The sequence below is a fragment of the Elephas maximus genome, chromosome 19, assembly GCF_024166365.1.
Source record: "Elephas maximus indicus isolate mEleMax1 chromosome 19, mEleMax1 primary haplotype, whole genome shotgun sequence".
NCBI classification, from domain to species: domain Eukaryota; kingdom Metazoa; phylum Chordata; class Mammalia; order Proboscidea; family Elephantidae; genus Elephas; species Elephas maximus.
In genome coordinates, this window is record NC_064837.1 from 41,284,011 (window position 1) to 41,299,356 (window position 15,346).

A 15,346-nucleotide genomic window follows, 5' to 3' on the forward strand; every position below is an offset into this window, starting at 1 on the left:
GTAAGGTAAAAATAGTGAGGGGGACAGGGGACAGAAGGATTGTGTGAAAGTATGTTTAAGACGTTGGTGTATTCCAGCTGTTCTTCTCAAGTTCCTTCTGGTTGGCAACTGCTTCTTACCCTACCCATCCTCATTCCCTCGGTCAGATCACAAGAAGGCTGATTTTCAAAGAAGATAAAACAGAAAGTATTGGGACTAGGGGGTACCAGGCAGAGATTGGAGCATGTCAGAAGGTCCTTGAGAAAGATTTAATCAAGAAAATGAAATTAATAGAAGACCTAATCTATTAGAATGTATCACAAGAGCATATATTTTGGGTAGAGTGAGGACATAAATTGAGTACATCTAATCAAATGTATAATAAAAGCAAACTGAAATTAATAAAATGTGTGTTATGTCCAAAAAGAAGGAAATACTGTGGAACATGAACAAGAATTCTTACATGTTTCATCTGTGAAAAAACATTGATGTAGTCATAATAGTGTAAACACTAAATATTGACCTAATCAAAATTATGACAAGACTAAATTGGGCATGCATAGAGTGGGAGCAGAAAGCTTATAATAAAGAATTTAAATTCTCAGCTTCCAGTTGAAAAATCAGCAGAGTCTGCCTAAAACTGAAAAATTAAGAAATGTTGAGAGATAAGAACACAATGACCAAAAGCATCAGTTGAAAGCTCTGACTCTGAGGAATAAGGATATGATGGAGGGGCAGGCAGGGATTACTCATTTTCTTAACACACCTTTTGGGATTATCGATTCTAATCTGTCCTATAGGGTCGCTATGAGTCAGAATCGACTCGACGGAACAGGGTTTGGTTTTTTGTTTTTTGTTTTTTTTTTGTATTACTAATGCAGGGCCCTGGTAGTACAGTGGTTAAGTGCTACAGCTGCTAACCAAGAAGGTCAGCAGTTTGAATCCACCAGCTGCTCCTTGGAAACCCTATGGGACAGTTCTACTCTGTCTTATAGGGTCGCTATGACTCGGAATTGACTCAACAGCAACAGTTTTGGGTTTTTATTACTAATGCACGAACAACTTTTACAAAATATTAAAATGAAATTTAAAGACTTTACTGATTATTCTATAGAAGCAATGCTAAAAAAGGAACTATGAGTGATGAGGTGGATGGTATCTTCAATAGTGTCCCTAACAATGCGGTAAAATTGAGTTCCCACTGCTCTATTTAGTAATAACACACTTTGACATGATTCAAAGACGCTATACTCAAGCACAGTTCAGCTTTCATGATTCTTCAGCAAATAATCTCACTACTGCCTAAATAGTCCCTAGCTTCATTCTGGGTTAAATTATAGAATATCTAAAGGACTACTTTGACTTCCTGGGTAGCGGAAGAAGAAGAAGACAATTGGGTTAGTCTTAGAGTGCACATAATCATCGTATTGTATAGAATGTAGGATTTAGCCAGATTAAAATCTGGTAGAATTCATTGTGTTGTCACTGGCCAATCCTATTATTTATTCAGTAAGTATTTAGCAAACAAAGTGTATAAACTTTACCAGCAGTGACCAAATTCAATATAGATTCCTGACTAGAAAGAGTTTACATTCTGTGTTTGCATTCTTATATTTTCAATGTAAAAATGGATAGTTCTCAGAATAATACCGAGCCCCCAGTAAGGAATGATGATTGCCGTCCTCATTATACACTTCTTCTTATAAGTATCCCTAATTATCCTCCCAGGGAAATCTCACCTGTTTTCTTCATTTCAACTAATACAACCACACCTTAGCCCCAGCTTTTAATCTCCAAATTGCACTAATCCTGCTCGAGTGTAGTGATTAACTACGGTCATGTATTGAAAACGATAGTGAGGTCCCATCCAGATCTAGCAGGAAAAGAATGCAAAGATCCACTAACAAAGTCTTCCATGCATACAGGAAGCCAGTGCTGCCACACCATGGCACTGAGCCCTCATCATTTCCCACTTTCTCTTCTCTTTGATCCAGCCTGTCAAAAAATCCTATCCGTCCTCCTCCAAATCTTTTTTTATATGAATCCATATCTTCCTTCCCATCCTAGTCATTATCATGGTTTTTGCTCTCTCTACCTCTCACCAAGTCACTTCAGTTACTTGAAAGGTCATGCTATTTCCAGTCTCTCCCTCAGCTGTCATGATCAAAATTATGATGTTTAAAAAAATAATAGCTACCAACAACAATCATCTTATATGGGACAGGCCAGGTCTCCCTATTCATTCCATGATCATAATCCTTTTCTTTAAAGCCCCCTCCTTTTAAGGAAAGGAGCCCTGGTGGCACAGTGGTTAAGCATTCAGCTGCTAACAGAAAGGTTGGCAGTTTGAACCTACCAGCTGCTCCTAAGGAGAAAGATGTGGCAGTCTGCTTCTGTAAAGATTTACAGCCTTGGGAACCCTATGGGGCAGTTCTACTCTATCCTATAGGGTCACTATGAGTCAGAATTGACTCAGAGGCAACAGGTTTTCCTTTTAAGGAATTACTGTCATGTAATTTCCCATGAGACCCTGGCACCATGGTCACAACAGATTGGGCCAGGATAGACACCAGATCTAAGAACTATAGAGAGGCTGGTGGTGACTTTAGTATAAGAAGTCTGAATTGAAAATCCTGCCTAACGGGGAGCAATATTTCTAAACAGATTAATGAAATCCTCTCTTAAGGGGACTCTGACATGAATTTAAGTAGTTGGAAGTGTGAACAGATTCCAAAACACACACATGGAAGACAGTAGCCAAGTTATAACAAAAACCTAAAACTATGTCACTTGCTTGCTTTAAATTGGCCCATTGGCTTCCTTTAGGCTATAAGGTGAAATATAAACTCTTACATTTTTAAGACCATTTATGATTTTGTTCCACTCTGTCTCCAAGTCCTTGCCACGACCTTCATGCAGCCATGTGCTTCCATTCTACTGAATGTCTCACTTTCCTGTAAAACATCAGGACTGTGTATTTTTTCTGTACTGTTCTATTGGTGCAGAACGCTATTCTCTCTAGTCTGCTTTTTTCTTGTCTTCCTGATACACCCCCAGTCAATTTATTTCCTCTGCTTAGAGACCTTTCTGTCTCCTTTTATCAATGGTAGTTGATGCTTCTGGGTTTCCAGAGCAATTATAACATGTACCACATTGTACTGTATCATTCATCAACATATGAACTTATTTGTTCATCCTTATTATCTTTGAGAAGGAGCTCTGGTGGCTCAACAGTTAAGCACTTAGCTACTAACCAAAAGATCAGCAGTTCGAATCCACAGGAGAGAAAAGACCCAGCAATATACTCCCATAAGTATTTATAGCCTAAGAAAACCTATGGGGGCAGTTCTACTCTGTCGTATAGGGTCACTATGAGTTGGAATCTACTTGATGGCACACAGTGTACCTTAGGGCCCGCAATATTCTTGGTGTTCAATAAATGTTTGATAAATGAATGAAACTTAGCATTTCATAGTCACCTTATAACAACCCAAGGATGATATTATCAATTATTTAACAGTTCTGTGACCATAGGTGCAAAGATAGATGATTTTACTTATAGTGATAACTTATTGTCAGTGATACAAAGATGAATAATAAATAAATGAACAATTATTTAAAATCTTTCTCATCTTGAAACACTCTTTGCTCATATATTCCTGGATATGCCAAAAGATGGAAAAAATAAAATGAGATTCTCCTTTTCGTTATCTATATTTTCCTTAAAAAAAAAAAAATCTCAAGAGCAAAGTTACAGTCTATTTATGCAGATGTCTACAAGTAAGGTAAGACGCTATGGCATAATAAATCTATTTCTAGTTTTTCAAGCTTTTAAGGGAATCTAAAATAACATCATTTCATCAAGGGCAAAGTTTCATGTCAAATAGTATGTAAAAGCTAATAATACTCAGCAGCTGATAGAGGCGATGTATAGGAAAAATAAAAGCTATATAGAAATATTATCAGCGACATTATACTTGTGGCAGAAATTTCCTAAAGTTCTTTTGATCGGGTATGCAATCATGTATAGAGAGAAAGAAAAGGATTCATAATCTTGAATATTGTTTGTGGCAAGTACAATTTTCTCCATTTTTTTTTCCTTTTATATCCCTTCTATACTTTCATACTTACAGTTTTTCCAAGCATTTAACAGTCCCAGTAGAGATGATGGATTAGACAGAGCACTTGCTGGGAGGAATAGAATCTGAGCTCTAGTTTTGGCTTCGACTTCTTTTCCCTTCATCTCTTTCCCCTCAGTTTCCCCATCTTTAAATGAGAAGTCAGTGGCCTTTTAAGTTCACACCCTGAATCTACCTTCTAATAGTTATATAACTTGAGGCAAATTACTTAACCTTTCTGACCCTTTAACTCTTTATCTTTAAGTGAGGTCCAATGTGAAATACCTTATACACTTGTGAGAACTGAATGAGCTAACACATCTAGAAAGCTTATCAGAGTTTCCAGCACATAGTATGTGCTCAATAAATATTATTTTCTTCCCCTTCACCTTTCATTCCCCTTCCCTTTTAAAGTCTCCTCCAGCTCTAAAATGTCCACTTGTGTTAAAAACAATATATGCAAACAAATGCCTTACCATCATGGAATACAAAATAGGTAATGCTTCTTCTGGTGTTCAAGTTAAATCCCACCATGCTCCAAACAAAGTATTTATGGGAATATCTCTTTCCCCTACTTGGAAGCACTGATCCCTAAATAAGTCCATGAGTCCTATGGAGCTAACTTGGACCTATTTCCTCAGAGAAAGAAAGAAAAGAGAAAAGATGAGAGAATGAAAAAGAATTTAAAAAAAGAAAGGGAAAGACAAGAAAACTTTATGCACCAAATTCAACCAGACCCTTGTTCTTTGTTGTGTATGTGTTACTGCCACATGGCAGTGGATACACTACTTATTAAATGGGATTGCCCAAAGTATACACTGACTCCTCTGCTCAGGCAAAAGTTCCCCTGATATGCATTTCAGTGTGTCTGTGTGTGTGTGTGTATGTGTGTGTGTGTGATAGTGGAGGAGGGTAGGGGCAAGAAAGGCAAGTCTGTTCTCCCCAATGTTATGTTCAGCAGTAGTCACCTTACACTATTCCCTGTCATACATATCTTTAGTGACACAACTTTTTAAGTGTACATACACAAATGCCATTTTTTCCAGTGGTACCAGAGTGACTGGGTTAGAGAAAATTCTAGCAGTATTGACACACCGTACCAGGAACCTGACCTCCTTTAAGACAAAAGGTCGCGTCACTCTGTTTTTTTCTCACTGTTTGCTTGGGTCTCAGATGTATGCCCCTGAGTCTGGAACACCATGTCCATTGCCACCACTAGGCACAATACAGGGTGGGGTCAGGATGAGGGGTAGATTGAAAAATCCTTACTGCTCTTCTCGTTAATCTGAAAACCACTGACTTATTTGCTCTTTGCAATCAGATCCTCCCATGACTGATCACATTCTGCCCTATGAATATATTATGGACTGACAGAAGAATGAACAAATCTGTCTTATGAGAAATACGACCAGAATGCTCCTTAGAGGCAAGGATGGTGAAACTTTGTCTCATGTACTTTGGACATTTATCAGGAGGGACCAGTCCCTGGAAAAGGACATTATGCCTTGGTAAAGTAGAGGGTCAGTAATAAAGCTGAAGACCCTTAGCAAGATGGATTAATACAGTAGCTACAACCATGGGTGCAAACATAGCAGCCATTGGGAGGATGGCACAGGGCTGGGCAGTGTTTCGTTCTGTACATACAGTCAGTATGAGTCCACACTGACTAGACAGCACCTAACAATGAGAACTATAATGGCCAGCCACAGAAAATCTCCTTGTCTTGCCTATTTCTCCCAACAAAAAATCACAAAAAAGTCAAGTCTGACTTTGGTGTATACTCAGAAGGCTAGGCTACTCATTTTATCATGTGCATAAACCAAACCAAAACCCACTGCTGTTGATTCAATTCTTACTCATAGTGGCCCTATATGACAGTAGAATTGACCCATAAGGTTTCCAAGGAACAGCTGGTAGATTCAATCTGCTGGGCATTTCAGTTAGCAGCCAAACGCTTAACCACTGCACCACCAGAGCTCCTGTTATGCATAGTTGGAAATATTTGTATATTCAAGTTGCTGTCTCTTTTGTGATGGTTATAAAAATGTAGATCATATGTGGGCTTATTTCATAGCCCATGACACAGTATAAACAAAACCCTTTTTCTTGCATTCTCATCCCTCTGAACTCCTCTTGCTTCTCTGCTTCTGTCAGATCCTACTTCAGTGTTCCCATTTCAGAAATCCCTTTGGAGATGGGGAACTCTTTTGGCTCTAATGAGTATACTGAAATTGTTTTTCCAAGAATGATTAAGGCAGTCAGACTTTATATGGGTAGTGGTAATTGCTCCCCACACTGCCTTAGCAAGGAACAGAACTGTTGGGAACAGCAAATACTGTAGTGTTACGTAAGAACTCATTACTCTCCTTTGCTCCTCTGCTTGCTGGCTCTCAAGGCAGTGATGGGCTATAATGTGCACCTGTGAGAGGACCTTGACGCCATTTAAGGATATGGCACAGACAAGCTGCAAAAAAGAAACAAAACAGCCTAAAAGTGGAGAGAAGGAAATAAAAAGCAAGAGATACCATATGATACAGTAGCCTCATGTGCCAAAAATTAGTCTCTCATGATAAACCAAATTGTCAGCCAATTTATATCCCTAAATCTTTCAGTTTTGCTACAAGATTCTTTCCAATAACCCAGCTCCTCCAGTTCCCTGTCGGCAGTTTTTCCTTCCTTCGAAGTTAGATGGTACTGAGAATAAAGGGAGAAAGTCTTCTTTCTGAGAATTTGGAATGATGGAGGTGGAGCCATGTGTATTGAAGTAATGGGCACAAAGTACAAGGTTCTATGAGAGGCTGTCATAGCCCCAACAGCAGTGGGAGACGCTTAACTGCTGGGTTATTACAAAGTCAAAACATAGAATGTGTTTATTAGAGAACTAAGGAACTCACATCCTGAGTTGGATTGAAAGATTAAACCACCCTTAAGGATTTAGAAATTGGTCAAAAAGATACTTTATTCTTACCCTTGTTACATAAAACACCAGTTAAATTTTGGAGCCAGATGAAGGATGAGTGAGAAAATATATAAATTGAGCACCTAGTGTACGTTAGGTACTTTTGCACAAACTATGTCATTGGTCCATGTAACAGTCACTTGAAATATTTATGATTCTCCCCATTAGAGTAATGAGGAACTTGAAGTTTCAAGGTTTTCGTAACTTACCCAAGATCGCACAAGCAAGAGCAAAGGCAGATTGAAACCCAGCGCTGACTCTGAAGACCATGTGATCTCCATCACAGTGTGCTGCTGTCACCTCCGCAGGCCAGGATAGTGAGAAAGGTAGAGCTCACTTCTCTGGAGAGCTTTTGCCCTAAAGCACCTCTCATCTGCCTCATTCATCTGACACCTTCACCTCAAAGTTTATATCCTGACTGGTTCTCGCTGGTGTCTGTCTTGTTTCCCTTGGGCTGTAAGTTTAAAAGTGGATGGGTTCAATGCCCAGTTCTTCCCCTAAGCAACTATGTGATCTTTACCTTTCTATGGCTCTGTTTACTCATCTTTAAAATAGATAATAATGGTACCTAGCCCTGGTGGTGCAGTGGTAAAGCTCTTGGCTGGTAACTGAAAGGTTGGTGATTCAAACCCACCAGCGACTCTGGGAGAGAAAAGACCTGGCAATATGCTCCCACAAAGATTATGGCCTAGGAAACCCCATGGGGCAGTTCTGTCATATAGGGTTGTTATGAGTCAGAATCAATTCCACAACACGTAGCAACAACAAAAACCTCTCATAAGGGTGTTAATATTCTCAAAGACCTAGAGCAGTACTTGGCACAGATTCAACTTTGTAAATGTAAGCTAACAATTTACCCCTTTATTTTCTATCCCCAATGGCACCAAATGGCACTGAGTTGCAGTTAGCACCTCCAAGTGGATAAGAAGAATGTTTAAAACAAGGCTTCTGTTCCTAGATGTATGACCTTGAATAGTCATTCAACTTTTCTAAAGTTTAGTTTTCAAATGTAAAGAAATGGTGATGACTGTAATCTTCATCTCATACAGTTAATCCTGAGGTTCAGATGTGTTAATATATGTGAAGAAATGATGCTTAGCAGAAAGCCTATACATAGCAGAGGCTCAAAAATCATTTTGTTTGTTCTTTCCTTTGACCCTGTAAAAATATTTTATACTTTATAAGTCATTCTCTTTGCTCCTCTGTGCCCTTGTAGTGCCTTGTGATACATCCTTTTTAACACCCATCACACAAGGCAATTGTTTTTTGTCTGCCTGCCTCAAGAAACTCTTAGTTACTTGAGGATGGGGGCTATGGCTTATTTATCTTTGACTTCCTGGTGTTTAGCACAGTAATGGCATATAGTGGGTGTGAGGAATAAATAAGTAAAAAATGCCTGAGTATTTTTACATTTAGAGAATAAAAGAAAGAACAAAACAAAAATGTAAAGGAAGGGAGGGAGGAATAGACGGAAAGAAGAAAAGAAAGTAACAGAGGGAGAAAGAAAAGCAAAAAAGAAAATCAATAACAAAAGCCCCGCTAACCTGTCTAGTTAACAGTTCTTTGAAGTGAAAAACTATATGTCATGTCAGGAAAAAGTTCCATGCAGAGTTAGAATTTCAAATTAATTTTTGATGATGTGGGTGGCTAAAAAATTGAAACCTTTGTTTAAATATCATTAAGCCCTGTTTGGAATGTTTCCTGTTCAGTCTTTAAAAAATTTTTCCACTCTATATACAGAAATAGTATCTTCCTATCCTAATGTACCTCCATCAAACTAACAAGAGGAGACCCTCATTAAAAGCATGAGAAAAAGGGTTGTCTTTGCTTTATCTCGGTCCCTGACACAATTTTTATTTGAAGATTTTTTTTTTTTTTAGTTCAACCGTTGACATGAATGAAGAGAATATTAGTTGGTTAAAAGCAAAAGAAAGGCCTTGGATTTTTGCAATGAGTTCAGTTTGTTGTACATGTTGTTGTTGTTGTTAGGTGCTATCGAGTCAGATCCAACTTATAGCTACCCTATGTACCACAGAACGAAACAATGCCTGGTTCTGTGCCATGCTCACAATCGTTGTTATGCTTGAGCCCATTGTTGCAGCCACTGTATTAATCCATCTCGTTGAAGGTCTTCCTCTTTTTCACTGAACCTCTCCTTTACCAAGCATGATGTTCTTTTCCAGGGACTGATCCTTCCTGACAACATGTCCAAAGTATGTAAGATGCAGTTTCACCATCCTTGCTTCTAAGGAACATTCTGGTTGTACTTCTTCTAAGACAGATTTGTTTGTTCTTTTGGCAGTCCACGGTATAGTCAATATTCTTCGCCAACATGACAATTCAAAGGCATCAATTCTTCAGTCTTCCTTATTCATTGTCCAGCTTTCGTATGCATATGATGCGATTGAAAATACCATAGCTTAGGTCAGGTGCACCTTAGTCTTTAAGGTGACATCTTTGCTTTTCAACACTTTAAAGAGGTCCTTTCAGCAGATTTTCCCAATGCAATGTGTCTTTTGGTTTCTTAACTGCTGCTTCCATGGGTGTTGATTGTGGAGCCAAGTAAAATGAAATATTTGACAACTTCAATCTTTTCGCCATTTATCATGTTATACATAGAGTAGAGAATTTAGATAGCAGGAGGGACCAATCTGTTGAATAACATTTATTTTTTTATTTACAATGAAAGTTATGGAAGAAGAACTATATCGCATTTCACAGACATTAAGTAGCTATTACATATGCATACATCCACAAATGAATACAGCTCAGTTGTTATGCTTAAGGAATTCACAACCTAAGATAGAGATAACTGTAACAAGAGGGTAGGAAGATGAAGTGCATTTAAGGTGGGCAAAGGCACAGAAGGATGACTTAGGGGAGTATAATTGAGATTATACCATTAGTTTAAAAACCGAAACAAAAACAAACCCTTTGCTGTCAAGCTGATACCTACTCAGAAAAACCCTATAGGGCAGAGTAGAACTTCACCAAAGAGTTTCCAAGGAGAGGCTGATGGATTCCAACTGCCACTTTTTGGTTAGCAGCATAGCTCTTAACCACTGCACCCCCAGGGCTCCACCATTAGTTTGGTATTATTGAAATATAAATAAAAAAGAAGAACTTGTCATAAAATGATGCTGGAGAAGAACAAGAAGAACTTGAGCTTTAACTTCATCCTCTTAGAGTAGATAAACCAGGAATGTTGAGATACACGATTGTATGTACGGTTTCATTTAGAGAGACAACACTGTGTTCTAACTACCATAAAGGTTATTTTCAAACTTGCCAGATAACTTACCCTACACCAGTGTTTCTCAAACATTAAAATCACATGGGTAGTTTTAGAAAATACCAGTGCAAAATAAAACAACAAATCAAATCAGAATTCCTAGGCAAGAAACCCAGTCATCAATATTTTGCAACTATCATGTGTATCCAGATTTGAGAACCACTGTGCTAAACCAGTAATGTCAGTTCTCCATTTCAGGGAAAAGGAGCAATGCATTGGGACTAGATGATGGTTTGCTAGAATCAGAACTGGTCCACTGATGTCTTTATTAAAAGTAAAGACAGTGATTAATAGAAACTGACATCACAGTTCTTTCTCATGTAGGCAAATCTAAGCAGTGACCATTAAATTTTAAAATATCAATCAAAAGGTGCTGGCATAACTGGATATCCATATGCAAAAAAATGAAACAAGACCCGTACCTCACACCATAAACAAAACAAACTCAAAATGGATCGAAGACCTAAATATAAAATCTAAAACAGTAAAGATCATGAAGAAAAAATAGAGACTACGCTAGGAGCCCTAATACATCGCATAAACACTACAAAAAACATTACTAACAAGGCAGGAACACCAGAAGAGAAATGAGAAAACTGGGAGCTCCTAAAAATCAAACACTTATGCTCATCCAAGACTTCACCAAAAGAGTAAAAAGATTTCCTACAGAATGGGAAAAAATTTTTAGCTATGATATTTCCAATCAGTGTCTGATCTCTAAAATCTACATGATACTGCAAAAACTCGACTACAAAAACACAAATAACACAATTAAAAACTGGGCAAAGGATAACAGCAGACACTTCACTAAAGAAGAAATTCACCAAACAACTTGACCTTATATACAGAACACTCCTCCCAAGAGCAGTCAAGTATACTTTCTTTTCTACTGCACATGAAACATTCTCTAGAATAGACCACATATTAGGTCATAAAGCAAGCCTTAGCAGAATCCAAAACATTGAAATATTACAAAGCATTTTCTCTGACTATAAAGCCATAAAAATAGAAATCAATAACAGAAAAAGCAGGAAAAAGAAATCAAACACTTGGAAACTAAACAATACCCTGCTCAAAAAAGACTGGGTTATAGAAGGCATTAAGGATGGAATAAAGAAATTCATAGAATCCAATGAGAATGAAAATACTTCCTATCACAACATTTGGGACACAGCAAAAGCAGTGCTCAGAGGTCAATTTATACCGATAAATGCACACATAAAAAAAGAAGAAAGGGCCGCCCAAATTAAAGAATTATCCCTACAAATTGAACAAATAGAGAGCAACAAAAGAAACCCTCAGGCACCGGAAGAAAGCAAATAATAAAAATTAGAGCAGAATTAAATGTAATAGAAAACAGAAAAACAATTGAAGGAATTAACAAGACCAAAAGCTGGTTCTCCGAAAAAAATTAAAAAATTGATAAACCATTGACCAAACTGACAAAAGAAAAACAGGAGAGGAAGCAAATAACCTGAATAAGAAATGAGATGGGTGATATTACAATAGACCCAACTGAAATTAAAGGAATCATATCAGATTACTATGAAAAATTGTACTCAAACAAATTTGAAAACTTAGAAGAAATGGGTGAATTCCTAGAAACACACTACCTACCTAAACTAACACAACCAGAGGTAGAACAACTAAATAGACCCATAACAAAAGAAGAGATTGAAAGGGTAATCAAAAAACACCCAACAAAAAAAAGCCCTGGCCCAGATGGCTTCACTGCAGAGTTCTACCAAACTTTCAGAGAAGAGTTAACACCACTACTACTAAAGGTATTTCAGAGCATAGAAAAGGACAGAATACTCCAAAACTCATTCCATGAAGCCAGCATATCCCTAATACCAAAACCAGGTAAAGACACCACAGAAAAAGAAAATTACAGACCTATGTCCCTCATGAACTTAGAAGCAAAAACCCTCAACAAAATTCTAGCCAATAGAATTCAACAACATATCAAAAAAATAATCCACCATGACCAAGTGGGATTCATACTAGGTATGCAGGGATGGTTCAACATTTAAAAAACCCAGTGCCATCGAGTCGATTCCGACTCATAGTGGCCCTATAGGACAGAGTAGAACTGCACCATAGAGTTTCCAAGGAGCGCCTGGTGGATTCCAACTGCCGACCCTTTGGTTCAACACTAGAAAAACAGTTAACGTAATCCATCATATAAATAAAGCAAAAGACAAGAATCACATGATTTTATCAATTGATGCAGAAAAGGCATTTGACAAAGTTCAAACCCCATTCATGCTAAAAACTCTCAGCAAAATAGGAATAGAAGGAAAATTCCTCAACATAACGAAGGATATTTATACAAAGTCAATTGCCAACATCATCCTAAATGGAGAGAGCCTAAAAGCATTCTCCTTGAGATCGGCAACCAGACAAGGATGCCCTTTATCACACACTCTTATTCAACATTGTGCTGGAGGTCCTAGCCAAAGCAATTATGCTAGATAAAGAAATACAGGGCATCCAGATTGGTAAGGAAGAAGTAAAAGTATCTCTATTTGCAGATGACATGATTTTATACACAGAAAACCCTAAAAAATCCTCAAGAAAACTACTGAAACTAATAGAAGAGTTCAGCAGTGGATCAGGACAAGATAAACATACAAAAATCAGTTGGACTTCTCTACACCAACAAAAAGAACATCAAAGACAAAATCACCAAATCAATACTATTTACAGTAGCCCCCCCCAAAGATAAACTACTTAGGAATAAATCTTACCAGAAATGTAAAAGACTTATACAAAGAAAACTACAAAACAGTACCGCAAGAAACCAAAGAGACCTACACAAGTGAAAAAACATACCTTGCTCATGGATAGGAATGCTTAACATTGTAAAAATGTCTATTCTACCAAAAGCTATCTATAGATATAATGCAATTCCCTTCCAAATTCCAATGGCATTTTTTAATGAGATGGAGAAACAAATCACCAACTTCATATGGAAGGGAAAGAGGCCCTGGATGAGTAAAGCATTACTGAAAAAGAACAAAGTGGGAGGCCTTACTCTTCCTGATTTTAGACTAACCTATTATACCGCCACAGTAGTCAAAACAGCCTGGTACTGGTACAACAACAGATACACAGACCAGTGGAACAGAATTGAGAATCCAGACATAAAATGAATCCACATATGAGCAGTTGATATTTGACAAAGGCCTCAAAAAGTTAAATGGGGAAAAGACAGTTTTTTAACAAATAGTGCTGGCATAACTGTATATCTATCTGCAAAAAAAAAATAAGACCCATACTTCACACCATGCACAAAAACGAATTCAAGATGGTTCGAAGACCTAAATATAAAATTTAAAACAATAAAGGTCATGGAAGAAAAAATAGGGACAACATTAGGAGCCCTAATACATGGCATAAACAGTGTACAAAACATTACTAACAATAAACAAACACCAGAAGGGAAAGTAGGTAACTGGGAGCTCCTAAAAATCAAACACCTATGCTCATCCAAAGACTTCACCAAAAGAGTAAAATGATTACCTACAGACTGGGAAAAAGTTTTTAGCTATGACATTTCTGATCAGACCCTGATCTCTCAAATCTACATGATACTGCAAAAACTCAACTGCAAAAAGACAAATAACCCAATTAAAAAATGGGCAAAGGATATGAACAGGCACTTCACTAAAGAAGACACTCAGGTAGCCAACAGATACATGAGGAAATGTTCGTGATCATTAGCCATTAGAGAAATGCAGATCAAAACTACAATGAGATTTCATCTCACTCCAACAAGGCTGGCATTAATCCAAAAAACACAAAATAATAAATGTTGGAGAGCCTGTGGAAAGATTGGAACACTTATACACTGCTGATGGAAATGTAAAATGGTACAACCACTTTGGAAATTGATTTTACACTTCCCTAAAAAGCTAGAACTAGAACTACCATAGGATCCAGCAATCCGACTCCTTGGAATATATCCTAGAGAAATAAGAGCCTTTACATGAACAGATATATGCACACCCATGTTTATTGCAGCACTGTTTACAATAGCAAAAAAGATGGAAGCAACCAAGGTGCCCATCAACAGATGAATGGATAAATAAATTATAGTATATTCACACAATGGAATACTACACATCGATAAAGAACAATGATGAATCTGAAACATTTCGTAACCTGGAGGAATCTGGAAGGCATTATGCTGAGTGAAATTAGTCAGTTGCAAAAGGACAAGTATTGAATGATACCACTGTTATAAGAATTCGAGAGTTTAAACAGAGAAGATAATATTCTTTGATGGTTATAAGAGTGGAGAGGGAAAGAGGGAGGGAGAGTTGTATTCACTAATTAGTTAGTAGACAGAACTATTGTAGGGGAAGGAAAAGAACACACAATACAGGAGAGGTCAGCACAACTGGACTAAACCAAAAGCAAAGAAGTTTCCTGAAAAAACTGAATGCTTTGAAGGCCAGCAGAGCAGGGGCAGGGGTTTTGGGACCATGGTTTCAGGGGACATCTAGGTCAATTGGCATAATAAATCTATCAAGAAAACATTCTGCATCCCACTTTGCAGAGTGGCGTCTGGGGCCTTAAACCCCAGAGTGTGGCCATCTAAGACGCATCAGTTGGTCTCAATGTACCTGGGTCAAAGGAGAATGAAGAACACCAAAGACGCGAGGTAATTATGAGCCTAAGAGACAGAAAGGGCCACACAAACCAGATGTTACATCAGCCTGAGACCAGAAGAACTTGATGGTGCCTGGCTACAATCAATGACTGCCCTGACAGGGAACACAACAGAGAACCTCTGAGGGAGCAGGAGAGCAGTGGGATGCAGACCTCAAATTCTTATAAAAAAGACCAGATTTAATGGTCTGACTGAGACTAGAAGGACCCCAGAGGTCATGGTCCCCAGACCTCCTGTTAGCCCAAGATAGGAACTATTCCAAAGCCAACTTTTCAGACAGGGATTGGACTGGAGTATGGGAAAGAAAATTATACCGGTGA